Here is an 8,683-nt window from a genome sequence, read left to right as displayed (position 1 = left end):
TTGCAGGCGCACTGCTGGGTCTCAGTTGATTGGCTAATACGGAGACGTATCACATTGCAATTCAAAAACTATCTTGATAACCATATTTCAAAACAATGACTTCGTTCGTAACCCTATGCATTTTATGTATTTACAAACATTCTTCTGAGAAGGTGCCTATAGCACCAAGAAAGTGAAAACATGCAGACCTCGCACACCCACATGACCGTCGCGGCGGGCAGACCTCGCGCACCCACATGACCGTCGCGGCGGGCAGAAGCGACAAGTCATGTCGCCTGGGCAGGGGCAGAGGGCTTCGTAGTTTTGAAACGCAGGTTCCGGGGTCCTGTCCCAGGGAAGCCAGCTCAGAGATGGAGTTCAGGTAAGTGCCTTCGGGATCAGTACCCGTGGAAGAGCGAGGAGGAAAGCAGGCATGGGCAGAGGGGGAAGACGCAGCTCCGTGGAGGCCTCACTGACCCTACATGCAGTTCTGAGCTGTCCTGAGTTGGGCTGAGGGGGCCAGGCCTTCCCACGTCGAGTGGACCAGTCAGTGGATGCAATCACCCCGGGAAGGGGACATGACCTTGGGCAGGGCTGCCCCCAGCAGCTGGGGGAGAGTCACTTGTCCCTGCCCTGGCTCTGGGTGGGGGCTCACAGTGCACTGCAGGTCCCAGCGTGGGCTGCTGCCCCTGAATCCCTGGATGGAGTCCAGGGTCCATCACCTTTAATGCTCTCCCAGGGATTCTGATGCTCTGCTGGGTTTGGAAGGCCTTGATCCAGGGGTAAGAGGGCGAGGGGGCTCCGAGATCATGGAATCCAAGGCACTATGTCGAGGCTATCCAGCCTGTCGGTGGCCGAGCCGGCGGCTGCTGACCTGGTCCTGCCCATGGCACCTCACGTGACAAGTATTCGGGACACTTGCACACCAGGGACTCACAAACCCCTCAATGCAGGGCCTGCTCGGGCTTGCACATTGACGTTGCCGGGGAGGGGGGTGTGCGTTCACACAACTTCTCTGCAAGGCAAGCTGGCATCTATCAAAACCCTAAGTGTGCCTACTCAGCACTTCCACTCCTACATGTGTGTCCTGAGGAGAGACCTCCGCACGGGCACAAGGACGTTCACCAGAAGTTACAGTGAAAACCCAGAAACGGCCTCCACCGCCATCTTGGGGACTGCTCAAAACAAAGCGATCCTGCGTGGCCATTAAAAAAAAACCAGGGAGCTCAGTCTACGTTGCTACAGAAAAGTAACAACAACCCTACAAGGTGCATCCGTAAGTGAAGAAGGAAGGTGCAGAACCCTGTTTGAAAGTCATAATTTAGGGGCGCCTGGGTGGCTTAGTCGGTTAAGCGTCCGACTTTCGCTTAGGTCATGATCTCGCGGTTCGTGGGTTCGAGCCCCGCATCGGGCTCTGTGCTGACTGCCAGCTCAGAGCCTGGAGCCTGTTTCAGTCTGTGACTCACTCTCTCTCTGACCCTCTCCTGCTCTCGCTGTCTGTCTCTCTCTCCTAGAAATAAATAAAAAACATTAAAAAAAAATGAAAGTCATAATTTGGGTGGAACAGAAAGGGAAATACTTAGGTGAACTCAGGGAAGTTTTCAGCTAACCTTTCAGCTAACCTTTAAGAAAGGGGATCAGTCTGATTAGAAAAACAGATTCCATTCAAGGTTTCTTGTGTTGAGAGAATTTAACTCAGGAAATCGGGTTGGGCAAATGGTACCAGAGTCGAGGAAGCAAGTGCTGGGGGGCTGGGGGGCCGGCACAGCCCAGGCGCGGGCGACAGAGGAAGCAGCTGTACCCAAACGGGGGACAACGCACGAGGCTGCTGCCAGCCACCCCGGGGGACACGCAGCTGCTGCTGGGGAAGCCACTCGAGGCGGAGAGAAGCGGGAAGTGAGGGCTTTTCCCTCCTACCCCAGGTCTCCTGCCAGCGCCTCACCTCCACGGAGCCAACCCGAAGCGGCCGCCCAGGACCTCTGGAGTACGGTCTCTGGGGTACGCAGAAGGGTGGGGGAGGGCGGCGGGTTGACAGCATGCACCCGTGCCAGGCACCACAGGTGCCTTCATGAAATGCAGAGAACCTCCCTGGGGCCACATAAGAAGCGCTACCAGGGTTTGCCTCCAGGAGTTGGGGACCCGGAGGGAGGCCTAGTTTATGTTAGGGACCCTTTGGTGCTTTGCAGTGTTGCACCATGAGCACATACGGCCTATTTGAAGCAAGATGCTTGCCTGACATTCACACTGGGTACATTGAAAAGGGCGAGGCTGTTATCTTTTTTCACTGGGACATATCCTGCCCGCTGAATGTCCCCTCACGTCTCCCATGACGGCCCCCGAGGGACAGCACAGCATTTCTGGTGTGCATCTTTCACGAGGGTCCCCCTCACAGCGCCCCTCTCTCGGGCCTGGGTGAGGGCGGAGGGGGCGGAGCACAAGCTAGAGGGGAGGGTTCCTGCCCGAAGACCTCCTGCCACATCTGCAGCCACGTAGGCGGAGGCCTGCTCGCAGCCCAGGGCCCCGGTGCCCACGAGGCGGGGGTGGTGGGTGCCCGCAGACACGCTCTGGACTCACGCTCCGCACAGCGGGCAGTGGAAGCCGGCCTGAAAACCTTGCTTACTCGATGGGCTCTGGGAGCCCCAGGGACCAGAGGCGCGGCTGGTGGGCTGGAGAAGCAGGCTCAGCCAGGTCTCTTGCTGGGGGACAGGCGCAGCAGGGCCACCTGGCCCAGGGGTCTCTGCCCATCCATGCTTTCGCCTCCTAGCGGCCCCCAATCGGACTGCGGCATCCCTTCCCGAAACCCCGTCCGCCGTGGCCTCGCAGCGACAGACGCACGTCCCCACCTCCCGTCCCCGGCACGGACGCACAGCGACGGATGCACATCCCCACCTCCCGTCCCCGGCACGGACGCACAGCGACAGATGCACGTCCCCACCTCCCGTCCCCGGCACGGACGCACGTCCCCACCTCCCGTCCCCGGCACGGACGCACAGCGACGGATGCACGTCCCCACCTCCCGTCCCCGGCACGGACGCGCAGCGACGGACGCACGTCCCCACCTCCCGTCCCGGCACGGATGCACGTCCCCACCTCCCGCCCCCCACACGGACGCACGCGTCGGACGCCTGTCCCTACCTCCTGTCCCTGGCCTCTGATCTCCCTGGAACTCCACAGTGCAGCAGAAGAGACAGGCATAATGAGACACTGCAGCCCGTGTGGTCAGGGCTCTGCCAGAGCAGCGTGGGAGGAACTCTGGGGAGAGAATTAAAACAGGAAAAAAGCTGAAGTTTGCCTGAAGGACTCAAGGCTGGAGTTCCAGTCATCTCTTGCTCCAAAGCAAGCTCCGTGTGCTTGCAGGTTCTGTGGGTTGGGAATCCACACCGGGCACCGGGGGGCTGCGCCTGCCCTGCTCTGTGACACTTGTGCAAGACGGGCCGTCTGAAGAGTGGGCTCGGCTGGAAGTGTCCACCTCAGGGGCTCCGTGTGGGCTCTCCAGCACGGTGGCCTTGGGCTTCGGACTCGGTGTCTCCGGGACTCCAGAACAAGTCCTCCCAGTGACAAGATGGATGCCGCATGGCCTTTACGGACTTAGGCTCAGGAGACACAGCATCACCTCGCACACTTAGGACTGGCCAAAGTCAAGGTCAGAAGACCAACCATATCAAGCATGAGGATGTATGGTACGCCTCCTGACGGGAGGAGAGGTGGGCAGTTTGCAGCCACGCTTTCACACTGCCCCAGAAGGTGTCCCTCAAGCTGAATTTCAAAGGCAGACTAAAGGTCCATCAGATGATGAAGTGGGGAGGGCATCCCAGGTGGAGGGATCAGCACATACAAAGGCCCTGGGGCATGAGAGTGGGCTGCGTTACCCGAAACAAGAGAGTCAGATTTCCCAGGAGCTCACCTGCCGACTCACTAGGCAGCTGTTTCCCCCTGAACCTCCCCAGACACTGGGGCCCTGCTGCACCCCCGAGCTCAGACACCAGCCCCTCAGTTGAGGCTCAGCCCCATCATGGGTGCAGTAACCAGCCCACATCCTAGCTGCCTGTCCCCCCGCCCCCCCACCTCCGGAGCAGCAGTGAGCACACAGGGAGATGCCACCTGGGCAGGGCTGTGAGTGAAGCCCCATCTGGCCCCCACGCCTGTGTTCTCATCCCCAGCTCTGGATGTAGAAAGCCTCGAGGCCCCCAGCCAGAGCTTTCTCGGTTTGGGTTTTCAAAGCACTAAAAGCTCTGGGTCCACTGGCTTGAATCCCAGCAATTCTTTCCATAATGGTTAGTTTCTGATTGTAGGCATAAAAACTCAAACTAGATTAAACAAAAAAGAGAAATTACTGGTTCTTGTAACTGGAATATTCCAGGAGCGAGTTTAAAGAGTATCAAACAGTCCCAGAATTCTCTTTCTCTCAATTTCTCAGCTGTGTATTTTTCTCTGTTGGCTTCATCTTCAGGCAGAATCTTCCCAAAAGTAACACACAATAGCTCGAAAGCTCTGGGCTTACCTAACACTCAGAGCCAGCAAACCCAGCCAAAAGGGGGCATCTCTTCCCTGAATGCTTGGCCTGCAGCCCCAAAGAGGGTTCTGATTAGCTCAACTTGGATCACACGCCCTTCCCAGAACCAATCACCCCAACCAGGAAGATGGTATTCTGACTGGCTTTGACGGGATCAAATGCTGACCCCATGTCGGGGTTAAGAGTTAGTCTCACTGTAACCACACAGAATCCCCTCATTTAGAAAAAACACAGATTCCACAATCAGAAGGGGAAAGGAAAATGTGAAAATCAGACAAGATTTAGCCGCCGTGGCCCCAGGGCTGCACACTCTACACTGCAGTCGGGAGGAGATGCCTTCCGTGTCTGCCCAGAGGGGTCCCTTTATCTGACTCAGACAGAGGCAGCCATGTGGACTACTCCTGGGCTTCCAAAGTCCACACACTTCCCTTTACCCAGCCCTTCTGTACTGCACAAAGAACCCCTCCTTACCCATCATCTCCTAGTTCAAATGCCTACTTCTCCATCAACTGGCTGGGATAAATCAAGTTATTCACGTGCCCACGTAGTTATGGCTTCTGTCTCAGACATGGCCACACAGTTGTTCAGTCGTGATTCCTTGTCTTGCGGCCTAAGAGGGGCTCCATAAGAACAGCAGGTCTGGCCAAGCACCCCTCCTGGGCACGGAAGAGATGCAGGTGAGGTCTGTAATTGTACACAGTGAGATGACCAGAGAGGAATGCGAGCTCTCCATCTTGGTCATGAGAGGCTGTTGGCCTGATACCCTGCATCTTCTATGTCACCATGCCCAGCCTCTGCAGACATTGCCCCAAGGAAGGGGCCTTGAATGGTGCCTCCAGGGGGCCACCACCCAAAGACAAAGCTCTTTCTCCAGGAGACCTCTGGGGGAAGGGAAGGTGGCTGGGCTCCATCTGGCCCCAGCCGAGGACAATTGCGCTAGGGCTCAGCTGTAGCTCCTGATTAAAACCAGATCCGGGAGTTGGGGGCCTTTGGTGAAACTGGATACCTATCATTGTAGGCAAAGGAAATCCACTATGAGACAGAGGGAGGCTGGCTGGCGTCCCGGCAGCGCTGGGCTGGGCCGTTAAGGCTGCGCTTTCCTTCAGGAAGGCCCCAGGGACTCCTTGCTGTGTGAGGTGATGACAGCCCTGAGACACAGGCGCCCGTGGAGGCTGAGGAACGTTCTCACTTCTCTTCCCTTTCTCCCCACCTCCCTGCTCTTTGCTTGCCTTCAGGTGGAAGGCCTGGGTTCAACCCCACTACCAACTTTTATTCATTTAGGGCAAAGTTATTTAATCTGAGCCTCAGTTTGATCATCCATAAAATGGGGGTGAAAACAGTACCTTTTTGGTCGCCCTACTGTAGGAATAAAAGTAATGCTTAGCACAGGACCTGCCACACAGTGAGCCCTTATTAGATGTCAGTTGCTGTTATGCCTTCTTCCTCCCTCCTTTCCCATGAGAAGCTATTTGATACCATTAAACTACAAACACAGTCCTTAATGATCATAGTAAGGAAAGTATTTCAGGACCCGGATGGCGGGTGGGGTGGAAAATGCACTGGCTCTGGAGTTAGCCTGGGGTCGTGGTCCCGGCTCTGCCATTTACCAACTGGGTGACTTGCTGGGAGGACTTAGCCACTCTGAGCCTGAGTGTCCTCATGCAAATGGGGACCCTGGCCAGCAGGAGTCCTGCCCCAGGACTGCTGGGAACCGGGCACCTGGGAAACGCAGAGCCGAACAGACTGCTGGTGGTACTTCCGATGCTCGGTTTTCTGTCTTGCGCCTCCTTTTCTCATTTGGTCCTTCTCTTCCTGTTTCCAAGGTCATGAGTCAAATGAACTTTGGGGAGTGAAGTGTTGGAGCTGCAAGAGAACTCGGTGACCTTGGTTCAGTCGTTTTATCTGAAAGCACTTAGAAAACAAAAAATTCAGATTCATGGGCTCCATCCCAAACCTAGAGGGTCGGACTCTCTCACTTTTTAAATGAAAATGTGTTTTAAATTTAAAAAGTAATACATGCCCATTCTAAACGAATTCCAACGATACAGAAATAATGAGTAAAACTGGCCAATCCTCAGAGGTAACTGCTATTAACAGTGTGGTGTGTCTCATCTAGGGTTTTGTTTTTCCTGGAAAGAGCTAACCATAGAGTTTTTATTTTTTCCCATTAAACTAGATCATCACTCATTTTCTTTTCAAACCTAACACAGCTTGGCCATCTTTCCACACCAGCACACATATGACTACCTCATTCTGTTTAACAGCTGGAGAGAATGCCATGATTTGGCTTATCACGGTCGACTTAACCATTTCCCTGTGGGTGGACACTGTGGGCTCTCGTTGGCGGACCCCACGTGGCCAGCCCAGCCTCTGTCGTCTGCGTTGCACAGAGGGGCAGTCGGAGGCCCAGGGAGGGACGCAGACGGGCCAGGATCACACAGCAGGTCAGTGAGCCGGGTCTACAGCTCTGGTCCCTGAGGTGCTCTTGCCATTGAATGACACCACTCGTTTTTTTGGTTTTTTTTTAAAGATGGTCAAAGGGAACTTAATATTTTTCTGAACCTACTCATGATACTAGAGATGAGAAAAAAAAATGTTAACATCATTTCATGTATTTCTGAGAATTGGACTTTTTTTCAAATTTTCTCAGAGTTTTCACTTTTCATTATATTCTTTGCAAAAGTTTGTAAGCCAACAAATATTTCCCACACATTGTTTCTGGAGCTAATTTTCTGGGGGGCTGGCATCCCCAAGCCCCCCTTCTGTGGAGTGTGACTGTTCTGAGACAGGGCCAGACTCCACTCCAGGAACACCCTGAGCCCCTGCCCTTCATTCACCATAAGTGAGGAGTTTCCCTCTCTTGTGGGACAGATGGAATTATACAGTTGTGACTGTCATCTATTTTTTTAATTTTTTTTAATGTTTTATTTATTTCTGAGAGAGAGAGAGACAGCGTGAACAGGGGAAGGTCAGAGAGGGAGACACAGAATCTGAAACAGGCTCCAGGCTCTGAGCTGTTAGCATAGAGCCCAATGCGGGGCTCGAACCCACGAACCGCGACATCATGACCTGAGCCAAAGTCGGATGCTCAACCGACTGAGCCACCCAGGGGCCCCATATATTTTTTTATTACGTAAATTTGTCCAAGTATCTTTCCCAGAAAGATATATTACTCAGTTGGCAGAAATAGAACACATAATGTTTGCAGACTCCTTTTGAGAATTGCTCTTTGCCCAGAAGTTGTGCTTAATATTCCTACTAAGAAATGGAACATTAAGCCTGCCTCCCAGGAGGTAGAGAGTTTGATTGGAAGCGACCACTGTCAGAGCTTGGTGCTGAGCCGCGTGCAAATGTTTCCAAGCCTCCTGTCTCCACCCAGTCCCCTGTCAAGGAGGGGCTGCTCAGAAACTACTCAGATTTCTGAGTAAAAAGGAAGGGAACTGGCCGACCAGTGTTGGGAACATCTGAATGTTGTTTAGCATCGTCTTGAGCAAAAGACAAAGGGAACAGAGGGCTGCGGAGTAGCTCTTTTGTTTGTGACCTGCCTCTTGGGTCCTAAAGCTCTGGCTTCTATCTTAGAATCAAAAGTTGACTCCTCTCAGGGCCCCTCGACTGTGTCTCCTAATAGCAGGGCTCCTAGGCCAAACGGCTGGTACCAGGTCTAAAGCAGGAAATGTGCCAAATGAACTTGGGGCATCATGTCACACAAGTGGCAAGGAAGTCACCGAAGACAACCAGGGTGCTACCAGAAGGCTGAAGAGTGAATTCAAAGAGGCTCCCACTGGCCAATACGGACCACCTCTCAAACCCGTCCGAATAATAACTGCGATGAAGTGAATTGTGTCCTGTATGTTTTGATCTACAGATTCACAGTGACATCCAAAGAAAAAGATAAAAAAGAAAACCCAAAATGCATTGGTCACCTTTGAAGAATGCCAGGAGAACCAACTTATTACTTTGAAAACCAGTTAATACAGGAAAGAATCAAACATGTATCGTGCTTTTCCTATTAAACTACACCTCAGGGTTACCACATAGGGGACGAGGGGAAGTAACTTCTTATGGAAGTATCCCAGCTCATAAATGAAGAAATGATAGACTATCCCCATGTTTTAACCTCCAGCCAAACCATGGATCTAGTCCCCAGTGACTGCTAACATCACAGACAGAGAGGAACCGGACGCATGGTCC

At 53.5% G+C, this 8,683-nt stretch overlaps 1 long non-coding RNA gene across 1 annotated transcript in view; it reads right to left on the bottom strand.

The window, feature by feature from the left end:
* The window catches only part of LOC144240097 (uncharacterized), a 10,606-nt gene extending 5,579 nt beyond the window's left edge, over positions 1–5,027 (bottom strand). Inside the window, exons 1-2 of the long non-coding RNA XR_013337584.1 lie at positions 4,964–5,027; positions 3,115–3,231 (exon numbers count right to left, since the gene is read on the bottom strand). This is a non-coding gene — a long non-coding RNA (uncharacterized LOC144240097). The remainder of the gene's footprint in view (positions 1–3,114; positions 3,232–4,963) is intronic.
* Between the last annotated feature and the right edge of the window lie 3,656 nt (positions 5,028–8,683).

This window comes from Crocuta crocuta, unplaced genomic scaffold (genome assembly GCF_008692635.1).
Source record: "Crocuta crocuta isolate KB4526 unplaced genomic scaffold, BGI_CrCroc_1.0 scaffold7, whole genome shotgun sequence".
Classification (NCBI taxonomy): Eukaryota; Metazoa; Chordata; class Mammalia; order Carnivora; family Hyaenidae; genus Crocuta; species Crocuta crocuta.
The sequence above is the reverse complement of the archived record's forward strand: the minus strand, read 5'-3'. Positions and strand labels throughout refer to the sequence as shown.